This window comes from Anolis carolinensis, unplaced genomic scaffold (genome assembly GCF_035594765.1).
Source record: "Anolis carolinensis isolate JA03-04 unplaced genomic scaffold, rAnoCar3.1.pri scaffold_8, whole genome shotgun sequence".
NCBI classification, from domain to species: Eukaryota; Metazoa; Chordata; class Lepidosauria; order Squamata; family Dactyloidae; genus Anolis; species Anolis carolinensis.
This window is the reverse complement of record NW_026943819.1, coordinates 23,122,276-23,144,840: the sequence shown is the minus strand read 5'-3', so window position 1 is coordinate 23,144,840 and position 22,565 is coordinate 23,122,276. Positions and strand designations below refer to the sequence as shown.

The window sequence follows — 22,565 nt, the reverse complement described above, 5'->3', positions numbered from 1 at the left end:
ATGGAGAGGCACGGAACTCATCACATGATCCAGGGTTGAAAAGAGGCAGAAATGTCCTGAAAGGAGGCAACTCTGAACTTGGGCCAGCAATTGTGTTCAGAGCTCCTACCTCTTACCACACTTTACTCACATCTTTACAACTGCAAAACAAGTGTGATGGGAACGATTAAAGTTTCCTATCCTATTTCACTGCCCATCTGTCAGCGATCTCTTGCATCCTCTGGGGTTCCATGCAGATCAATAAGATCCCATTGAAAACGGTTGTTTTAAAACTGCTGCTTGTATCCTCTGGGGAATTTTTCCTATGGGAAGATGATGTTTAAAGCTGGATGTGTCTCACCTTCCTGTGTTAATACTGAATTGCCTGAAATAAGTTCACCCCCCCCCCCCCGTTTAAAATCAGATTGGAATGAGACCTGCTTACCATGCAAGTATGGTTTGTTTCCTAATGCTGATTCAAGAAGGGGAGGATCAAGTTGAAAGCAAGCTGTGCAAGTATGTTAATCCAGGAGGCCTGATCTACTCAAACCAGATTCAAGGATAATAGGGAAGAGACAAAGCCACTTGTGCGAAAGATTGACACAAAGTTTATTGATGGAAAGTGGATGCAGGCTAGAAAGAGTAAAGCAAAAGAACGCTTACAAATGTCTCTCATTGGAATCACAAGGGCTGCTAGGCAATGAGCAGATGCCACTTAGAGTTATTGGGCAACCCATATGTACAAGAAAGATGGAGGACAACAGTTTGTTGTGTATTTTGTATGATTATCTTCCACATTTCCAGAAGTGGTCAGAAGTTGTCCAAAGGGGAAAATATATGCAAAAGAAAACCAATTATCTTCATACACCCGGCTCCTGGAACAGATGTTGACCACTTTGTGAAAACATCATGCCCAGAAAATTGTCACTGTTTTTTTTTTCCTCCAAATACTGTTTTCCAACAGTCAAGAAATACATTTTTTCAACTTGGGAAGAAATAATGATGTCTATTCTTTGAGTCCCTAGCTACAACACTGACAGTAAATATCTCCATGCCAATATTCTTGGACTGATCTCAGTATAACAGAGTAAGCTGGCAGCCATTGTAAGAGACTACAAGTGCTTAGGGAAGGCAGATGTGTGAACTGATAGGCAAGAAGAATTTTATTTTGTGTCCATTTGGTGGTACAGACAAATCTCCATCTAGGTGTCTCTCAGAAATGTAATTGTGGCACGTGAGTCTAGGTAGGCATCGAATATGAAGGAAAGCCCACATCATTTTATTTAATATGGATTCAGTTTAGTCTAACTAAAGCTGTGTACTTCCCTATTAAAAACAGGCATTGTTTTTATTCAGTCTGTCCATATTTTGGCAAGGGGGGAGGTTAGGGAATCATGTGAGTCTCTGGACAAATCTTGGCATGGTAAGACTCTCTTCTATCTACCTTATTTGTGATGATGGACAGGGTTTGCATGCCTGCAAGCTAACAAGTAAAATAAATCCCATCTAGAGAAGATTAGCATTTGTGAGAGAAGCTTAGGGGAGAACCCATCTGGCTGAGATGTTAGATTTTTGGATGCAGGAAGATGGTTTTGCATTTGCCTGTCTCTCACTATTGTATGTGGCTTACCTAAATTTTGAGTGGGTTTTTTTTTTGCTTCTATAGACTGTAATGAAGCTTCATTTTCCACCCTTTTTCTTTTGATTGATTGATTTGCCATAGTGGGTTAATGAGAGATAAGAAGGCTCATGACACGCTAAAGAAACATTTAATGAATTGATTGACATCCTGAAGATTTGTCTTGATAATATCTCTTTGTTGCAGTTAATGTTGATGAGGGAGAAATCAAGATCAATAAGCGATGAATAGAGCCTGTGCCATGTTTCTAAAATCCCTGTCATGTTCAGAAACGGGCTATAGAAACCTTCTATATTCTTTGGAGAGCCTACGTTTTACTTTGTCCCGAGGAAAACAAGAAGCTCTGCCTGGGGGTGGGGATTTATTGATCCACATAAAGAGAATTTATTTGCCAGGCATCCCTATGCAAAGCAAATTGCTTTGGTTTTGCAATTTTCAGGTTGTTGCTTCTTTTAACTCGATAGCAGAAAAATAAAGCATGTCATGCCATTTGAATCATAATAGCTACAAATTCACTCCCGTGAATGACTGGATAGGCTTATTTAGCAAATAGATACAAGATGCCTGTCTACTTATAAAAACACGGAGCTATATCAGTTGGAGGAGGAGGTAATTGAGGGAAAGTGTTTAGATTGGGCTTTGATCTCTTGGGACTTATTTCTGATGTAGCCTTCACTGCCCTCTTTCAGCATCTTCTTTAGATTTCCCCCTCCTCTCCCCACCTTATTGGGAAATACACCTGGGATTAGCAAGCAAAGACACATCTCCACAGCAAGGTAAGGGGAGGAGGGAGAAGAATACGGGCCCTTCGGCACAGCCCTTTATCCCAGAATATCCAGGCAGAAAATCCCACAATATCTGCTTTGAACTGGGTTATCTGAGTCCACACTCATAGAATCATAGAATCATAGAATCGTAGAGTTGGAAGAGACCTCACAGGCCATCCAGTCCAACCCCCTGCAAGAAGCAGGAAAATCTCATTTAAAGCACCCCCGACAGATGGCCATCCAGCCTCTGCTTAAAAGCCTCCACCACAGTCCGGGGGAGAGAGTTCCACTGCCGAACAGCCCTCACAGTGAGAAAGTTCTTCCTGATGTTCAGTTGGAATCTCCTTTCCTGTTTGAAGTCATTGTTTCGCGTCCTAGTCTGCAGGGCAGCAGAAAACAAGCTTGCTCCCTCCTCCCTATGACTTCCCTTCACGTATTTGTACATGGCTATCATGTCTCCTCTCAGCCTTCTCTTCTGCAGGCTAAACATACCCAGCTCTTTAAGCCGCTCCTCATGGGGTTTGTTCTCCAGACCCTTGATCATTTTAGTCGCCCTCCTCTGGACACTTTCCAGCTTGTCAACATCTCCCTTCAATTGAGGTGCCCAGAATTGGACGCAGTGTGATTCCAGGTGTGGTCTGACCAAGGCAGAATAGAGAGAGAGCATGGCTTCCCTGGATCTAGATGCTATACCCCTATTAATGCAGGCCTGAATCCCGTTGGCTTTCTTAGCAGCCGCATCACATTGTAGGCTCATGTTTAACTTGTTGTCCACAAGAACTCCAAGATCCTTTTCACACGTACTGTTGTCGAGCCAGGCATCCCCCATTCTGTATCTTTGCATTCCATTTTTTCTGCCGAAGTGAAGTATCTTGCATTTGTCCCTGCTGAACTTCATTTTGTTAGTTTCAGCCCATCTCTCTAATTTGTTAAGATCGTTTTGAATTCTGCTCCAGTCTTCTGGAGTGTTGGCTATCCCTCCCAGTTTGGTATCATCTGCAAACTTGATGATTGTGCCTTCTAACCCTCACATAATGTGCAGTTTTCTGCCTTGATATTCTGGGATATAGGGCTGTGTGGAAGGGCCCTTCATGATGTCAGTGTACCACGTTTTATTGATTAGCCCATCGGCCGTATCAAAACATTTAACACATAGACATACATACAACATACAACATACTCTGGTTTCTCTTCAGATCGTATAATCATGATGTCAGTGCTACCTAGTAGGCTTGTGCACAGATCTGTTTTCAAAAACAGTCGTCGGCTGAACCAGCTTTTTCGGCTGGTTCGGACACCTGTAATGGCATGGGATACTCTGCCATTTTTTTCTGGTCACAACAGAACAGTGGCTGTTGAAAAGGTGTCTCAATATATTGAGATATCCATTTGACGAAATGTCCAACTAATGTGAGATTGTTTTGTGAAAATTCCACAAATGTGGAAGTTGCATAAAAATGTTATTGGAACAAAAGAAATGCAGGGCTTCCTTCACAGGAAAAAGAAACCTTTCTGAGGGATGTTCATAAAAACAAAAGCTTCGGAGTGTGAAAAAATAATTCAGAAATGTTCCAAACGTTTTTATTAAAACACTTGTAATCTTCCCAACAGGGAGAAAACATTTGCTTTTTTGTTTTTGCTTGTAAGAGTGAAGTAATTGAAGATTTACATCCTTACAAAATACCTGATTGATATAACAATGCTCTTGAAACTATGTATGATGCTCAAATATTGAACGAGAGAGTGGTTTAGTGGTTGCTAAAAGGCAGATCTATCATGATATTTGTGATACCAGAAAGGATAACAAAAAGTTGCAAAATCTTGATGGAATCTTGTGACAATGGGCTCAGCTCTGCACAACAACCTCCCCAAACTCTGCATTATATGCTAATGGTAATGTAGATGGCACCCAAGTTGCTCTGCTCGGGTGAAGAATGAGAGTCTGAATCAGAAAATAAACATTAATTTTTAGGGTTCTGGAATGCATGAAGACTAACCATAAGGCAGGAGGAAATGAGGTTCTGGTCTGTTCTGTCTCCCTAGCTGAAATGCCTGAATAAAGCTAATGAGTTAGAAATATTTACTTGAACAACTGGGAATACTTTGTTCCTCTGTCCTTACAGGCATAGTAAGCACTCAGTTTGAGTGTTGTAAAGCCTGGGATGCTTCTAATGCAAGTTTCATCTTTTCCATCTTAAGTCAAAGCTGAAGTTAGTATCTGAAGACTCCCAGTTCTACTTTAGAAAACACTTGGAATCAGCCACCTCAGCCTTAATAGCATTTAACCCAGGTTCATTCAAAGCCCAGATTGTCTTGCTGTTTGGGTTATTTGATCTGGAGAACATGGAAGCTGTCTTCCATTGACAAGTCTATTCCTTCCACAGATGTTCATTCTTTGTCTTATGCAACACAACAGGTGCATTACAGCAGCCATTGTCGCGAAGGCCCAAAGAAGCAATCTCTGCAAGGTGCAGAGTTTTCAATTAACTGCCAAGACAGACGACATTTCAGCATCTGTACATCTCTCTTTCCTTTTCTCCCCTGCCGTCAGAATGCATTGTATTATAAATAACAATAAGCCAGCCTCTGATTCAAAGGCTGTAATTGAATCTCTTTTCATTTTGCTGACATTGGAGAAAAAGCCCCTTGAGTGAATTACAGCGCATGTATATAATTTGGGTGACATGTAGAGGTAGTCCACTTCTTATAATTAAAGTGTATGTTTGCTTCCAGCTTCCGCCGTAATAAACAAGTGGCTTTTATGGGACTGTCAGAAGAAAGTCCTCCAGAAATGGTTGACAGAAATTGCTGCTCTCAATAGAGTTGAACGAAAAAACAAAACAAAACAAAACAATAATAACAACTGTATTTTTAAACTAGCTCATCTTAATATTCTGATCTTGAGAAAATATTCTCCAAGCATTTCTCAACTAGAGACATATTTTGATCTGAACTAAGTTGGAGGGTCACCATCATCTCATGGAGATAGTCTCTTGATGTCTACTGACCATGGTTGCGATATAAAACATCCTGGTTCAAGATGCCTCTGAAGCTCTTTATACCTCAGCAAAGAATGGTTTTCTTTCAAGTCTTCTTCATGATCTTTCTCGAAGCAGACAATTGATCTCTGTCTGGTGCTGGACTACATTGAAGCCTCATTGTCCTTGTTCTTAACATCAGGTCCATCTGTTCACTTATTCCCACACAAGGCAAGATGTGAGCAAAGAGCTCTCTGTATTCCTCTCCATCAGTAATAGCTTGGCCTGAGCTTTTTCTACTTAATATACCTGCAGACGTAACCTTTTGCCCATAATACATGATATGTGTAGAAACATGAACAACTCCAATGCACAAGAGGAGAATGTTTGCATGCTGGGGTGTAGTGATTCAAAGAGCCATTTATGTGCATGTCAGCTTGGAAAGAAACAATAATAACAATGTGCTCCTCCTCCATGTCTGCATGAGTCCTCCTTTCCCCATTTCCTTGCCTGATCCATGCCTACCTTTATTAATCCTTGGTTGTTGCCGTTGCTGTTTTCTAAGGACGAGAGCCATTGTTGCATTTGTATTTGTGTCCTTTAAGAATGTACACATTTTTGTTTGTTTTTTCCTGACCATATCAATGCATAGTTTGTTCCCCAGACTTGGGATCTTACTCTTGAGAAATGGAACATACTTCCAATAGACTGTAATTTCAAGAGATACTCCATACACTTGATGTCATCAACACAGGATCTCAAAGAATCAAAAGAACTTTTGGTCAAGGTTTAAAGATATATTAACCAATATTATTTTGTAAAGGTTGAATGAGTTTATATTATGTTGGTTGCCAAATCCAATTGGAGTCTTCAGAAACTGTTTAAATAGTGGAGACTACTTGATATGTTTTGACTTTAGTCCACATTTAAGCCTTGATAATTACAGTTTCCTTTAAACATTACAGTCTGGAAGATACTACTGTGAATTACAACAGTTGACTGTACTTATATTTTCATTATTGTTGTTAACTCTCAGGTAATAATGTTTGTACATGATGCTCTAAATTACATAGTGCATTTTATGTTTTGAACCTTTATAGTATTTGCTTATCTTTTTCACATAGAAAGAAGATAGCTCTATACTCAGAGAGGCCTGACTATTTCTGTGGCCTTTACATGTCACATCTCTTTTTATGTTTTGAACCTTTATAGTGTTTGCTTATCTCTTCAACATTGTCTAGTATAGACATTTGTGTGTATTTATCATCATATCTAGTGCTTGCCTATATTCCTACTTAGCTGAAACATGTTTGTCTTCTGCTTTTTCTTATTTCTATGCACTTGTTTTGAAAGTATACATATTTCATATCCCACTAGTTTGCAGCAATGAGATTGCTTTTATGGATGCTGTGATTCAATTGCCAAAGAGTAATCAATGGTTGATAACCAGTCAAACCAAAACATGTGTGAGTTATACTCTTTTTCCCCCTCTATCTCATTGACCAATACTTTGTTCCTTTGCCTTAACACTCTCTATGCAGTTCAGCTTTTGCGTCCTGAGAATGCTGGCAGGGAGGATGTTCCCTTCTGCCCTCACTTTATTTCTTCTAGGAGATGGGGCATGTAGGTGCTTGGTATGAATCAGAATAAGAAACCCAGCTGAGATCTCAAGGCCTGGCTGTGCCATGAAGGCAAAGTGCTAAAAAGTGCAGCTTTGCACCCTTGTGCTGCAGCAACAGACACTCAAGCACCTCGGGCTTTCTGACACAGTTCTGCAAAGCCAAAAAGCTAAGCACTTGTTTTGACAGCTGCTCCAAGTGGTGCTGCTAATGTCATTTGCAAGGGGAGGTGGGAGAGAGAGTGTGTTTTCCTCTTTTCAGTGTTGCACATATGAACCCCAAATGAATACACGTGCCTCCTTGAAGTTGGTGTTTACAGATGCAAGCGAGTGATCCAGGGATGGTTGCACTCAAGTCCCATTACAGTGCTGCCTTTCATGTCTTTTCCTCCATCTCAAGGCTTTATGTCATAGGGATGGGTAATGCATTCACCCTATTGAGGCCTTATCAATAGGTTTACCTCTCAGACCAAATATGGAAACAAATGCAGTTTAAGGTTGATAAGAAAGACATTTCTCAGCTTGCAACTCAGTCTACCAGGAGGGGAAAGAGGAAAAGGTAAAACTGTGTCTGTCATGTGCATTTCAAGAATATACAAAGTGACCAAAATGCGCAGTATATAGACCTCTCAGATGTTCACAAAATAGGTCTGATGCTATGAGACAGAATAGAAATACAGTATGATCCCATGTATCCATGTAGGATACTGTCCACTCCCCCACCCCACAATACAGTAGAGTCTCACTTATCCAAGCCTCGCTTATCCAAGCCTCTGGATAATCCAAGCCACTTTTGTAGTCAATGTTTTCAATATATCGTGATATTTTGGTGCTAAAGTCGTAAATACAGTAATTACAACATAACATTACTACGTATTGAACTACTTTTTCTGTCAAATTTGTTGTATAACATGTTTTTTTGGTGCTTAATTTGTAAAATCATAACCTAATTTGATATTTAATAGGCTTTTCCTTAATCCCTCCTTATTATCCAAGATATTCGCTTATCCAAGCTTCTGCTGGCCCATTTAGCTTGGATAAGTGAGACTCTACTGTATTTGGAAACATGAATAATAGTGAACTGTATGTTTTGCACAGTATTTGGGTAGGAACCATACAGCACTCTGGGGGTCTTAGAGAGTTGCACAGACATGTTTAGGATGGTACTTTTTGCTTAAGTAAGCTTCATGGGAGCCCCCAGTGGTGCAGTGGATTAAACTGCTGAGCAGCTGAACTTACTGACCAAAAGGTTGGTGGTTCGAATCCAGGGAGTGAGGTGAGCTCTCACTGTTAGCCCCAGCTTCTGCCAACCTAGCAGTTTGAAACATGCAAATGTGAGTAGACCAATAGGTACTGCACCGACAGGATGGTAACGGTGCTCCATGAAACCATGCTGGCTACATAACCTTGGAGGCGTCTATGGGCAACGCCGGCTCTTTGGCTAAGAAATGGAGATGAGCCCCAACCCTCAGAGTCAGACACAACTAGACTTAATGTCAGGGGAAAACCTTTACCTTTACCTAAACTTCATAGATAAGGGGATCGTACAATATTCCAATAAAGAAATAAATACAATAAATACATCTTGTTGATAAATCCAAATGGGTTGTTTTCTGCAAGGTGATGATGACGATGATGTGACGGCACACATCTAGCTGCTGACATTCTTCCAGGCAAATCTGTCATCTTCTATCCAAGCCCAAACATTTCTAAAATCCAATCCAAATCCCTCCAATGCAAACTTGTGTATTGCTAGGATGTAGTATATCTGCATCAAGCCTTGCTGGAAAGTGAATGAACCGTCATGGATGAGAAATGAGGGCTGTGATGTTGAAGGAAGTCTTGACTTCAAAAACACTGGCTTCCTCCCCATTTTGTCAACCTCTTAGAACGGTTCAATTGCCTTTTATTGATGCCCTCTTGCCCTGCATGGATTTGATTCCCCACGGTCCTCCCTCTCCGAGGTTTACACAGAGCTTTTCCATTCTGCACACTCCAACACGCTTTGTGTCACGACTTTTTTTATTATTATTATCTTAAACATCCATTATTTAGAAACCGCTGGAGCCTGGAAACCAATTTTCATGCTTATTTCAGAAGTGTTTGCAGCAGTTAGACAGTTATGTATGGGATACACATAAACTAAACCACAAGAGAATGAAGTCGGCCAAGCCTAGCTTCTCCTGCAAATGCTAGTGTAAATCAGGAGCTTTTCCCCTCCCAGCCAAATAGGCTTGCATGGAGTGGTTTACATTCCCATCAAAAATGCCCACAAAACACTCAGAAAAAGGGAGACAGATCTGTAGATCAGTTCTTAACCTAACTGGAGTGGGGAAGGGGAAGGAAATATTGTCATGCCTTTCATGCAAAGGAGAAGATGGGCCTCTCTTTTCATTCTGCTTATGGAAGTTGACTGGACTGACAGCTGAATCTTACATTCATGGTTTTATTCTGTTATGGAAGATGATGGGGACTATCCCTTATCTCACTTGTGGGTAGCTGGCTAGTTTTTTCTCCCCAACTATAGGATATTGCTTCTTTTAATGGCTATGCTTTTTATTCTGTTGAAGTTGCAGTGTTGATTTACTGCGAATGTTATGTATTTTATATTGTGCATTTTGTACTGTGCATTTTATATTGCGGAGCCTTCGGTGGCTCAGTGTGTTAAAGCGCTGAGCTGCTGAACTTGCAGACCGAAAGGTTCCAGGTTCAAATCTGGGAGTGGAGTGAGCGCCCGCTGTTAGCCCCAGCTTCTGCCAACCTAGCAGTTCGAAAACATGCAAATGTGAGTAGATCAATAGGTACCGCTCCGGTGGGAAGGTAATTTATTTATTTATTTACAGTATTTATATTCCGCCCTTCTCACCCCGAAGGGGACTCAGGACAGATCACATTACACATATAAGGCAAACATTCAATGCCTTAACATAGAACAAAGACAAACACGGGGCTCCGAGCTGGCCTCGAACTCATGACCTCTTGGTCAGAGTGATTTGTTGCACTGGCTGCAGCTGGTTGCTCAACAGCCTGCACCACAGCCCGGGTAATGGCGTTCCATGCAGTCATGCTGGCCACATGACCTTGGAGGTGTCTATGGACAATGCTGGCTCTTCGGCTTAGAAATGGAGATAAGTATCAACCCCCAGAGTCGGACACGACTGGACTTAACATCAGGGGAAACCTTTACCTACCTTTACTTATTTTATATTGCTGTATTTTATTGTATGTTGTTGGACTTGGCCCCAGGTGAGCCGCCTCGAGTACCCTTGGGGAGATGGGATGGGATATAAAAATGAAGCAATAATAATAATAATAATAATAATAATAATAATAATAATACTTTATTTTTCTATCCCGCCACCATCTCCTCGAAGGGACTCAGGGTGGCTAACATGGGGCCAAGCCCAAAACAGAAACAAAATATGACAAGTTAAAAACAATATCAATAATTAAAAACAGTGTCAATGCAACAATCAGAGAAAATAAACAAATTAAAACACAGAATCCAACATGACACCATAACGGACATATAAAAATGAGGTAATAAAATGCACATCACCACTAATGGGTCAAATGAGGCCTATTTCATGAGTATTTCATGAATAACTATTTCATGAGTATTTTCAGATATTCTTTCTACCTGTATTACACATATATATTGGCACATGCAAATATACAGTTCCTTTTGAAAAAGTCAAATGACATCAGGCTAAGAAATCTGTCCTTGAATCCTAAAACTATTAATTAAGCAATATATAAATAGTGCTTCTGTTTCATTCGCATTATAAGCAGGAGAGTAAATCTTTGCAAATGTTGTTCTCTCTGGCAAGAGGAAATATGTTTAACATTTCCTTTTCATTGTGGGAAAGCTGTCAAAAACTCTACAGTTTGCAAAGACTATTCGCAACTACAGAACAATTCAGTGCAAACAAATGCATGTATTTGTTTATGTTTTCTGTGCAGAATTGTTATTTTCTATACAAAATTGCAGCTTTTTGAGCAGGGCATTTATTACAGTAGAGTTTCACTTATCCAACATTCACTTATCCAATGTTCTGGATTATCCAACGCAGTCTGACTTTTAGTAGTCAACTAGCTGTACCCGGCCACGCGTTGCTGTGGCGAAGTATGGTGGTATGGGAAATAAAGTATTGAGGAATTGGTGGTAGTTAAGGTAAAGGGTAAAGGTTTTCCCCTGACATTAAGTCCATTATAAATGAGTTATATAGCTGTGTGGAAGGGCCTTGAGTCTACACTGCCATATAATCCAGTTAAAATCAGATAATCTGTATTTTATAGGCAGTGTGGAAGAGGCCTAAGTGAGGCCTGACTCTGCCTGTTCCCTGGGCTGAGTGGGTTGCTAGGAGACCAAGTGGGCGGAGCTTAGCCCTCTAACTGGCAGCAATGGGATAAAAACAATTATTCCTCTCCCTCTAATTTATTTTTCTTTTCTTTTGTTGTATGAACGTATAAGCATGGATGAGGGATTGTGCTGCCAAGTTTAGTGTTTCTGGGATGTGTAGTTTTGTTGTTTTGTCCTAGGCCGAAATTTCATTACCCTTATATATATATATAGATGTTTTCAATACATCGTGATATTTTGGTGCTAAATTCATAAATACAATAATTACTACATAGCATTACTGCGTATTGAACTACCTTTTGTCAAATTTGTTGTATAACATGATGTTTTGGTGCTTAATTTGTAAAATCATAACCTAATTTCATGTTTAATAGGCTTTTCCTTAATCTCTCTTTATTATCCAACATATTTGCTTATCCAACGATCTGCCAGCCCGTTTATGTTGGATAAGTGAGACTCTACTGTATTTGCGAAAAAAGCCATTTTCCAAATTCAGGGAAAACATGCATTTGTCACACAGATAAATCTCAAATGGTGAAGATTCTTGCCCATCTAGCATTCTCCTCATCACTTTCCCAACGTGCAAAAAAAAAAAAAAAACCAAAAAAAAAAACCCATTTACTTTTTTACAATTTGTTGAATCTTTTCAAATATTCTTTCCATTCCTATTGTAGGGTGGAGATACCAAAGTATATCTGCTATTTCTTTCCAACAGGCACCTTGTATAATTGAATACTTGGCTCCAACAGCACTTTATTTAAAAGTACTCTGGAAAAAGGACACATGCCAGACTGCCATTACTTTCATGCCATGACCGTTAAGTAGATGTCCCTGCTGTCCCTGTTGTTATACTTTAGGTCAAAGATCCCTGGCAGCATGAAATCCGCTCAATCTCCTCTTACCTCCCAGGAGATACATTATGCCACCTCTCAGATTCTGTTGTAGTTTCTCAGCTTTCTTCATGTCAGCAATGTGTAACATGCAAAGGGACTGGATTGTGGCACATTCAAAGTCTCATTAGGGATATATTTACTGTGTTGGATATGTGTTTGATTTCCTTTGATAACCCATAACACCAAACAAGCTTCAGAGCAGTGCTGTAGAGGCAACATGAATCATTCCCAGATTACAATTCTGAATTGGACATCATTGCCAAGGCTTTTCCTTCCAGAAAAGCATGGTTCAGTATCTTAATTTAGGAAAGGCGCTGCTTGTTTGGGTCAGGACAGAAAGAAAGAAACACTTTGTCACATAGTACAGAGTTGAACTGTAGAATTCACTGGCACAAGATGCAATGAAGGTTGCCAACTTGGACGGCTTTTAAGGGAGACTGGATGAATTCGTGAAGGATGGGGACATTAGTGGCTGTAGCTCATATTTTGAACATATCATGGAATTTTGAACTGAAAAAGCCAATAATGCTCATTTAAGTGGAAGGCAGTAAGAAAACAAGGAAGACTGCATTACATGTGGGTGGGTTCAGTCAAGGAAGCAACAGCGGTAATCTTGAACGACCTGAGCAAGGTCTATTGGAGGTCCCTCATTCATAAGGAATCCTCAAATAAAAGTTGACTTGATGGCAAATAGTAACAATAAAGCAGAGGTGGTATGCCTCTATATATCATTCACCACCCCACTCTTTCAAATTGTGTGTATGAGATAAATGGGGAAATAATGGAAACAATGAACACAGGTCTCCATTCTTACAATTCATCTTATGGTAATTGGCTTTATAAGTATTTGAAAAGCATTATTGAATTATTTATTTATAGTATTTATTTATAGTATTCTCACCCCGAAGGGGACTCAGGGTGAATTGCAATGCACATATACATGGCAAACATTTAATGCCATTAGAAAATACAACATATATAGACAGACGCAGAGGTAATTTAACATTACAGCTTCCGGCTTCATGAGGGTATGCTCGATTCCAGCCACAGGGGGAGCTGCCGCTTCACCGTCCACTTGTGACACCGAGTCCTTGATGGAGTACTTCCTCATTCTTCTGCTTGCTGCTGGAAGGTTTTATGGTGTCATTAATTAGTTAAATTAGCCTCCCCGCAAAGCGGTACCTAAATTTTCTACTCGATAGATGCAACTATATTTTGAGCTGCATAGATCAACAGTGAGCTAGACTATTAAATTTATTTATTTATTTATTTATTTACAGTATTTATATTCCGCCTTTCTCACCCCAAAGGGGACTCAGGGCGGATCACATTACACATATAAGGCAAACATTCAATGCCTTAACATAGAACAAAGACAAGACAAGCACGGGGCTCCGAGCTGGCCTCGAACTCATGACCTCCTGGTCAGAGTGATTCATTGCAGCTGGCTGCAGCTGGTTGCTCAACAGCCTGCACCACAGCCCGGCCCAAATGGTTGGGAGCTCACTCCAACCAGGGCTGGATTTGAATTCATGACCCTCTCGATCAGTAATAATTTATTGCAGCTGGCTACTAACCAGCTGCGCCACAGCCTGGTCTATATCACTGATGGATTGTTCCAAGTCTTGTCACAGAGAAAGAGTGTGGATGTGTCAAGGATGATCTTGATGAGGTCCTTAGGTTTCCACCACAAAGCTTATTCCATCCTTTCTCCTATGCAGATCTATAGATCTATATAGGTTTTTATCCATACTTTTCAACAGTATGCATTCTTGGACACAGGTATGTTTTTTGTATGTGTTAGAAATGCACATTTCTAAATAGGCTCAAGATTATGGTGGTCATAAAGATGATACCACCACTACCACTATGGTTCTTTAGAATATACATCAGATTCCATCTCTACAAATCCTTGAGCAAAAATAGTATTTAGATTCGTGTTTGGTTTCAGGAAGTGTAATAAACCCATTAAAATAAAAACCTGCAATTGAGCGAACTCCCCCACACTTCCTTAGGGAGGAGAGGAAAACATTTAGTGCCAAGGCAATATGGGACTACTCACTCAAGAGTTCCTTCAGTGGTGTTTGTGTTGCCAAAATGCAAATAGAACAACAAAAGCCACTTTTACATGGTAATCAAACGATAATTGAAGGTGCTGTTCAATGCAGAACAATGAGCAATTAAGAACCAGGATCCACTGTATAGCATTCTCTGCACTTAAACAGCTTGAACGTGCAGCTGCATTGTTTGACTAGGCATTAAAGGGTCAGACCTGCATCTTCTTCCTGGTAGGAGACATAGAAGAAGGGGTTATGAGTGTGTTTCATTTTATTCACAGCATAGATTTCACTCCCTCCCTTTCTTCGAATGCCAAGACACTGTGCATAACAGTTTACACCAAATGAGATCAGCCTAGCACCATAAAATTGCAAGATTGTGTAAACTACAGTAAAATTAAGTATAATGGAACCAAAAGTGCAATCTAAAAAGTATCTCTTCAAATAAAATAAATAAAAATAGTGATCATCTTGACAACTCAGATGCCTCCTGGGATTTTTTAAAAACCATTAGATGAAGACAGCAAAAACATGATCCTCCTAGGCTTCGTGGAGCATGTTGTTCCACAATTTTGGTGCAGCCATTAGAAAGGCTCTGTCACGGTTGCTCTTGTGGCCATCGGTGGTGGGCTGTGGCTTCCAGTAAATTGAATCCACATTTTATTCTACACGTTAAATGAACTGTCCTAGGTGCTGAATTATCCTAGATGTTGAGGACAGGGTGCAACATCTTGAATAATTCCTTTAACATTCTAACCAAAACCAGGAGTCGATTCTCTTCCATACTGCCATAGAACCACCACTTGTGGTTGATCCCCAACATATCTTTGTTGGAAAGTAATTTGATACTGTCAGCTGTCCACATTTGCTGGAGTTAGGGGCAGAGGACTCCTGCAAAAGTGAAAAGAATGAATTAAAAAACCATCTTTAATCTAAAAGTATATTTCTTTAGAAACCTCTATGCTCCTCCAGCATGATTCTGTGGTCAAGTTCCACCAGATGTTTTTATTTATTTATTTATTTATTTATTTATTAAACTTGTATACCACTACTCCCAGTTTGGCTCGGAGCGGTTTACAGAAATAGATTAAAACAATACACTTGGCTTTAAAATAACAATAAAAACAATAAAAACAACAATAAAACCAACAACAAAAACAGACATAGTTCACCATAGAATCACAAGGGTGGATCTATGAATGTCTAGATATGTGTCCTCTCTAGGAATTTCTGGGTCCTCCAACTCTATGGGCTACTATCAGCACTGGAAGGCCTAAAGATTCCTAGAGAGAACATAATAGTCAAATCTGCAAAAGGGAAACCCACAAATATGGAGGGTTAATTATAGCTAATTGCAACAGTCCAGCCTGGATGAATCTAAAATAAATGTTATACCGCAATCCAATCTTATCTCAATCCTACCTGGTCAATTTTAAGTTGTGAATTTTAATTTGCATTTTATCACTGGATTATAACTTGTGTTTTAACTCTGTGTATATTGTTGCATGGGCCCCTGGTGGTGGCACAGTGTGTTAAAGCGCTGAGCTGCTGAACTTGCAGACCGAAAGGTCCCAGGTTCAAATCCCGGGAGCGGAATGAGCGCCTGCTGTTAGCCCCAGCTCCTGCCAACCTAGCAGTTCGAAAACATGCCAATGTGAGTAGATCAATAGGTACTGCTTCGGCAGGAAGGTAACAGCATTCCATGCAGTCATGCCGGCCACATGACCTTGGAGGTGTCTACGGACAACGCTGGCTCTTCGGCTTAGAAATGAAGATGAGCACCAACCCCCAGAGTCGGTCATGACTGGACTTAACGTCAGGGGAAAACCTTTACCTTTACCTATATTGTTGCATGTCTTTTAATAGTGTTTTATCTCTTGTTTTTCTGATGTTGTATCCCGCCTCAAGCCACAGGGAGAGGTGGGTAATAATGATTGTCAACCTCTCTCAAAGAGCAGAGCAATTGAAGCCCCTTCTTTCCCATTTGACACAGCTCACTATTGCTAAATCTAGTCCCAACTAGGAGTAAACTATGTTGCAACTGCCCACCATATGGATGCTCAAGATGACGAGCTCTTTGAGTGAAAAAAAAAGAGTTACAACCCTGAATTCTAAACTAACTTATATGGATTGCGTCCCAGACATAGAAAATGTAGGCACTCAAAACTCTGAGTCCAGATGGATGGAAATCTGTCAGTTTCTGTTTTCCCCACGCTAGAACTATTTTAAGCCCAAATTGTCTCCATCTTGAATGCAAAGTTGTTTGCAAATGTTTGTAGATTCGTAGGAAAACAAACTAAAGTGAAATGGTGCTCCAGCCCTACCATTAGCCGTTGGCAGTAGAGTTGTTACCTTTCTTTTCTTTTTGCTTCTGAACTGCCCAGCAAGGAGAGGAAAATGGCTGTTCCCAAAATATGGAGCTGCTCCTGAAATGATAGGCTGTACTTATAAAAGAAGGAACAATTTTCCCTCTCTATCTCTCTCCCTTTAGGCCTCAGTCTGGAGTGGGGTGAGCAGGTTTAAGCATCTAAGTACTTCTAATGTGTTTTCTCTCTGAAGTGCCCTCCAAACTCCTGGCCAGCAAGAGAGGCACGTTGGCTGGAGAAGCTGCACTTTGAAAGGAAACATTAAGCAGAAGTGTTGACAGCTGTGTCATCCTGTTTAAATTCCACCTTGGTGCAAATCCATTGCAGACAGTTGGGTATTGTTTTGGAACTGATCTGTTTCCATCAAAATTCGCCTTCCTGGGATTGAAGAAATGTGGAGTCTTCCAGTGCAGCATAATCCACTGACAGATGGAGCAGCGAGGTCCAGGGTTGTGCTATGGATTGTGATGCCCAGATACATTTGTCCCTGCCACATTAGCACTGGGGCTATGGGAGTTGTTTTTCCATGACTAGGACAAAGTGTGAATAATGGGTTATATGAAACTCCAGACCAACTTCTGTGGTCCTTGAAGCCAGTCCTTAATACCTCCAATTTGGGTTCATAATTATTGGATGGCCTGCATTCCCAGACCATGCCCAACTTTGCAAAGGAGTGTACTAACCACAAACAAACAGCCTCCCAAAGAATCTGGACTTCTTTGTCCACTTTGGCCAAAATGGGTGTTGTGGTAATCTCTGAGCGGTTAGACTCAATTTAACCCTCTCTGGGGGAGGTTCCACCAAAATCAGCAGAGTAGCAAAAGCAAAGCTTTCAAATGAAACAGTTACTTACACGGGGCGAGCAAGAGAAGCCTTTGTCTAGTTAGGATTGCAATGGACTGCAGTGTCTCAATAAAAGTTCAAAAAAAGTATTTATTCAGGTAAAAAGAACTCCATTGTAGATAGAAAGGCTTGGGAGCTCTCTAGTCTACTCTAGACTGGTTTCTAAGGAAAAATAAGAAAGGAAAAATAACAAACATCTAAATAGTTACATCTTGCCAGGAGAGATGGCAAGATGCTTTTTGTTAGCTAGAAGAACAAAGGGAGAAGAGAGAGCCAAAATGGTTCCAACCTCATGGTCCAGTTTATTGGGGCCATAAAAGACATTCTTGGTTGCTTCCGCTATGTCCGCTATTGCTTCTATTGCAATGTAAATTGGTGGAAATGTAGATAATGATAGAGTATATAAATTATCAAAATTTGGTTGAGATGGTGCTTGAAGTTCTGGAGGAACTCTAATCTGTGTGTGTGTGTGTTTGTGTGTGTGTATGTATATGTATATGTATATATGTATATGTACACACATACATATATAAATATGTACCTATATACATGTATATAATTTACAATAATATATAATATTATAATATATTGTATATGCATATAATATTAATAATATTATTTTGTAATGCAATATAATACTAATAATACAATATAATAATGTTAATTATATGCTATATATTACATGTAATTTTAATAATAATATTACAATATATTGATATAGTACAATATAGTAATTTATTGCCAGTATTGTGCTATGCTAATAATATAATATTGTATGTAAATTTAATTTGTAAGCTGTTCTGAGTCCACTTCGGGGTGAGAAGGGTGGGATATAAATGTATTAAATAAATAAATACATAAATAATTTCTGCTTCTCATCGACTTAGCATGGAGATTTAGTTAATCAGTTAAAAGGCCGGGCTGTGGCGCAGGATGGATAGCAAGCCAGCTGCAACAAATCACTCTGACCAAGAGGTCATGAGTTCGAGGCCAACCTGTGCCTGCGTCTTGTCTCTGTCTCTGTTCTATGTTATGGCATTGAATGTTTGCCTTTATGTGTGCAATGTGATCCGCCCTGAGTCCCCTTCGGGGTGAGAAGGGTGGAATATGAATGCTGTAAATAAAATAAATAAATAAAATAAATTCATAAGGAAATCATGTTTTTTTAACCTGAACTTTTTTTGGGGGAATTTGAACCCATAACCCTCCTTACATTCTTGCTTTCAGGGCACACCATCCATTATTTATCTGCTCCAGACGTAACTGTCATCACCTCCTACTTGGCTTGTTTTCTTCTTGTCGTAGTGAAGGCTGTCTGTAAAGCATCCAACAGCATGCAGTCAACCTCATTGGCTTGCTTCATGAAGTCGATACAGCAAATTTACAGATTTCCTCATAATTATGTGCATTTTCATGGAAACATTTCCCCTAAGGATCATTAGGCATTAGGCAGATGTTAACAGCTTCTTACCATGGTTCACAGGAATATCATAACGTCGGTACACAGAGGGACACTGAGGAACAGTTCAGTGGCTCCCCTCCCCGGTTGCTGAAGCATCTCCCATGACGGGATGCTCGCTTCGTGACATCTAGTCATGCGGAAGGCAGGCCACTTACCTTCAGGATTGTAGTTAAAAAGCAGGAGCTGTGTTCCTATTCCCCCCACGTTCCTGGAAGTTAATTCATTCCAGTAAATCATCCAAAATAATTTGCAGCGAATATCAATTTCCTCCGTGAACTTCTCGCTGGCTGCACAAGAGTGTCTCCGCTGACACAGCTCCCTAACTCGGCTGATCTGTGACAACCCAATAACTGGGGAATACGAAGGCAAGACAGAGCCCCCCCCCCCAGGCTTCCCATGAGAAGAGAGGCAATGGGGTTTTAGACACACTTTTAAAAGAAATGCAAGAGGAAAGGGGCGCGGTATGGAAACCTAATTTGTTGCCTGTGTTCTGCCAGCGGTGGGAGACTCTTCTAATGAACAGCAGGCAAGGAACACAGAGGCCAGAGCTTGGAAAGTTACTTCTTTGGATTTCAGCTCTCACAATCCTACAGGTATCAAAAGGACTCCCTGGATCTTAAGAAGAGTTACTTTACTGCAGCCAATGGAGTTTAATTTTCATTGCCTTTCATCTTGGTTTGTACAGATTCACCAATCGGGGCTGGGTGGGCTAAATGCTTAGGTCCTGTGGCTTGGAATGACCATATATTCAACCATGTTTGTTTTGCTGAATTAGGGATGCTGCCATTTCTTTTCTCCTTGAAGGGATCTTGTTTTTTATAGCTTAATGGCAAGCAGATAAAGCATGGATCTTATTATATTAGGAATAGCAGTGCCTGTTGAATTTGATGACTGACTGCATAGTTAAAGGTAAAGGTTTCCCCTGACGTTAAGTCAAGTCGTGTCCGACTCTAGGGGTTGGTGCTCATCTCCATTTCTAAGCCGAAGAGCCGGCATTGTGCATAGACACCTCCAAGGTCATGTGGCCGGCATGACTGCATGGAGTGCCATTACCTTCCCACCGGAGCGGTACCTATTGATCTACTCACATTTGCATGTATTCAAACTGCTAGGTTGGCAGGAGCTGGAGCTAACAGCGGGCGCTCATTCTGCTCCCGGGATTTGAACCTAGGACCTTTTGGTCCGCAAGTTCAGCAGCTCAGTGCTTTAACACACTGTGCCACCAGGGGCCCGTGACTGTCTGCATAGGGGAAATAATTATATTGCAATTCAGTTTTGCATTCTTGCTCTACAAATTGTTGTTTTGTACTTTCATTTCTAACTTATAGTGAACCCAAGCTGAACCAATCATGGATTTTTTTTCTTACCAAGATTTGTTCAGAAAGGTCTTCCATTGTCTTTCTCTGAGGCTGAGAGAGTATGACTTACCACAACCATGAAGGGCTGAGCACAGATTTGAACCCTGGTCTCCCAGACGACTAGTTCAGCAACCAGACCACTAAACCATACAGCATCTGGAGATCAAGAGCTAATGAAGAAACTCCCCCATGAGCAAAATTAATATAATAAGAAAAATAATAATAATAATAATAATAATAATAATAATAATACTTTATTTATAACCCACTTCCATCTCCCCGAGGGGACTCGGAGCGGTCACATGGGGTCACAATATGACGACCGCATATATAATTAAATTAATATTATCTAGAACTAGAAATGCTTCCAAATGTTGCATTTGCTGTGTGTCTCCAAATTGTTTTGGAGCTATGGCTATCTTCAGGTGACCCTATCCCAAAGTTTTCTTGACAAGATTTGTTCATAAGAGGTTTGCCAATACAGTCATCTGAACTGGGAAAGCATGACTTGTCCAAGGTCACTCAGGTTTGCAGGCAAGAAGGGATTCGAACCCTGGACTCCAGGGTAAATTGCATGAACAACATTTCTGAGGAAATACCACAATCTGGATAGCCTTTTTCTCAGCGATGTGTAGGGCATGCCTTAGATGTACAGGCAGTCCCCGAGTTACAGACATTTGACTTATAAATACTCAGTTACAAACTGTTTCTTTTAATCATGTCAGAAGCGAATTGAGGCAAGTTGTTTCTGGTGTGAGAGAATCGTCCGCCTTCAAAGACGTTGCCCAGGGGATGCCTGGATGTGTTACCATCTTGCAGGGGGCTTCTCTCATGTCCCCGCATGGGAAGCTAGAGCTGACAGATGGGAGCTCACCCCATCTCATGGATTCGAACCTCCAACCTTCAGGTCAGCAGTCTAGCTGGCACAAGGGCTTCTACAGAACCTACCTTGGTTACTGCCTGTATACTTTAAAAGGGGAGGCGGCGCAGTGAGGTTTGAAGAGGTTCTTAAAACAGCTCCTAGATTTCAAGACCTGAAGTTAATGGGGGAGATGGTGGACGGGATTTCACCCAGATGACTGGTGTATTAGAAATGCAGGCAGCAGCAGACAACAGGCAGAGAGAAGCAATTTACTTCTGCACAAAGCCGGTCACTAGCAGAGACAGCAGCGACGTGTTAAACGTAGATGAGAACTGGCATTGCAAACAGGAACAGAGTGCTGAGCGTTTTCTTCTCTCTCATTCTCTCTTCGTTCTTTCTCTCTGGAGGCATTGATCCTCGCCACAGTGAGAGAGGCGGCGTGCTTTAATATCCTTCTTTTTCCAGCTGTGATAATACAGTCTTTCTCTCCCCCCCTTTTTAGGGCCAAACTGCTTGGCCAGCTGCATGCTCCTGCAGAAGCTTCTCACCAGCTGTTAACATCTGGCCAAAGCCATTTCGTAAAAATGAATTTCTCCAGCTGCTGTTTGAGGAGAAGGAAGAGGAAATTGTGGATTTGCTCTTTGAAACCTGGAGCCATTGGCAACTCCTGCTCAGAGTGGGGTGTTTAGTGCATGTGGAGGTTTCTCCTTGGGACCAAATATCCAAGGAAGGTGCACCTCTTAACTTGGGGATTGGGGCAGATTGAACACTGCCCTCTCCTCCCACTTTCTAATTTTGTTCAGAAAATATCAAAGAAAGGCTAGCAGACCAGTTTTCATGGGGTCAGCCAATCCACTTTTGGCCATGCCCCAGCCGCTCTGAGTTGTCTTGGAATTCTCCTGGAGCATGTTCTCCATGGTAGGAAGGGGTTGGAGTGGATGGGCTTTAGGGGTCTCTCCTATCTCTGTGACTGTAGGATTCTATTATTATTTTTATTGTGGAGATTGTGGTGATATTGGCTGGCCATCTGTCAGGAGTGTTTGGATTGTGTGGTCTTGCATGGTAGAAGGAGGTTGTACTGGATGATTCTTAGGGCTGTCTGGAAACATGAGGATTCCGTGATATTGTTATTAGCATTATTATTATCAAGAGGCTGTATAGCCATCTGTTGGGAATGTTTGGATTGTGTTTTCCATGGCAGGAAGGGGTTGGACTGGATGGCCTTTAGGGGTCTCTCCTATCTCTGTGACTGTAGGATTTTATTATAATTTTTATGGCGGAGATTGTGGAGATATTGGATGGCCATCTGTCAGGAGTTTGTCGAAGAGATAAGCAAACACTCTAAAGGTTCAAAACATAAAAAGAGATGTGACATGTAAG

The 22,565-nt window shown here is 40.9% G+C and overlaps 1 protein-coding gene and 1 long non-coding RNA gene across 2 annotated transcripts in view; one reads left to right on the top strand and one right to left on the bottom strand.

Annotated features, from left to right (window-relative positions):
- Positions 1–22,565, top strand: part of ntm (neurotrimin) — a 1,038,813-nt gene that overhangs the window by 114,314 nt on the left and 901,934 nt on the right. The gene's annotated exons all lie outside the window — the stretch shown is intronic.
- On the bottom strand, positions 13,490–19,339 carry LOC134293406 (uncharacterized). The gene is made up of 2 exons (XR_010000375.1): positions 19,121–19,339; positions 13,490–14,522 (listed from the first exon to the last, which is right to left on the bottom strand). It is a non-coding gene; the product is annotated as an uncharacterized LOC134293406 (long non-coding RNA).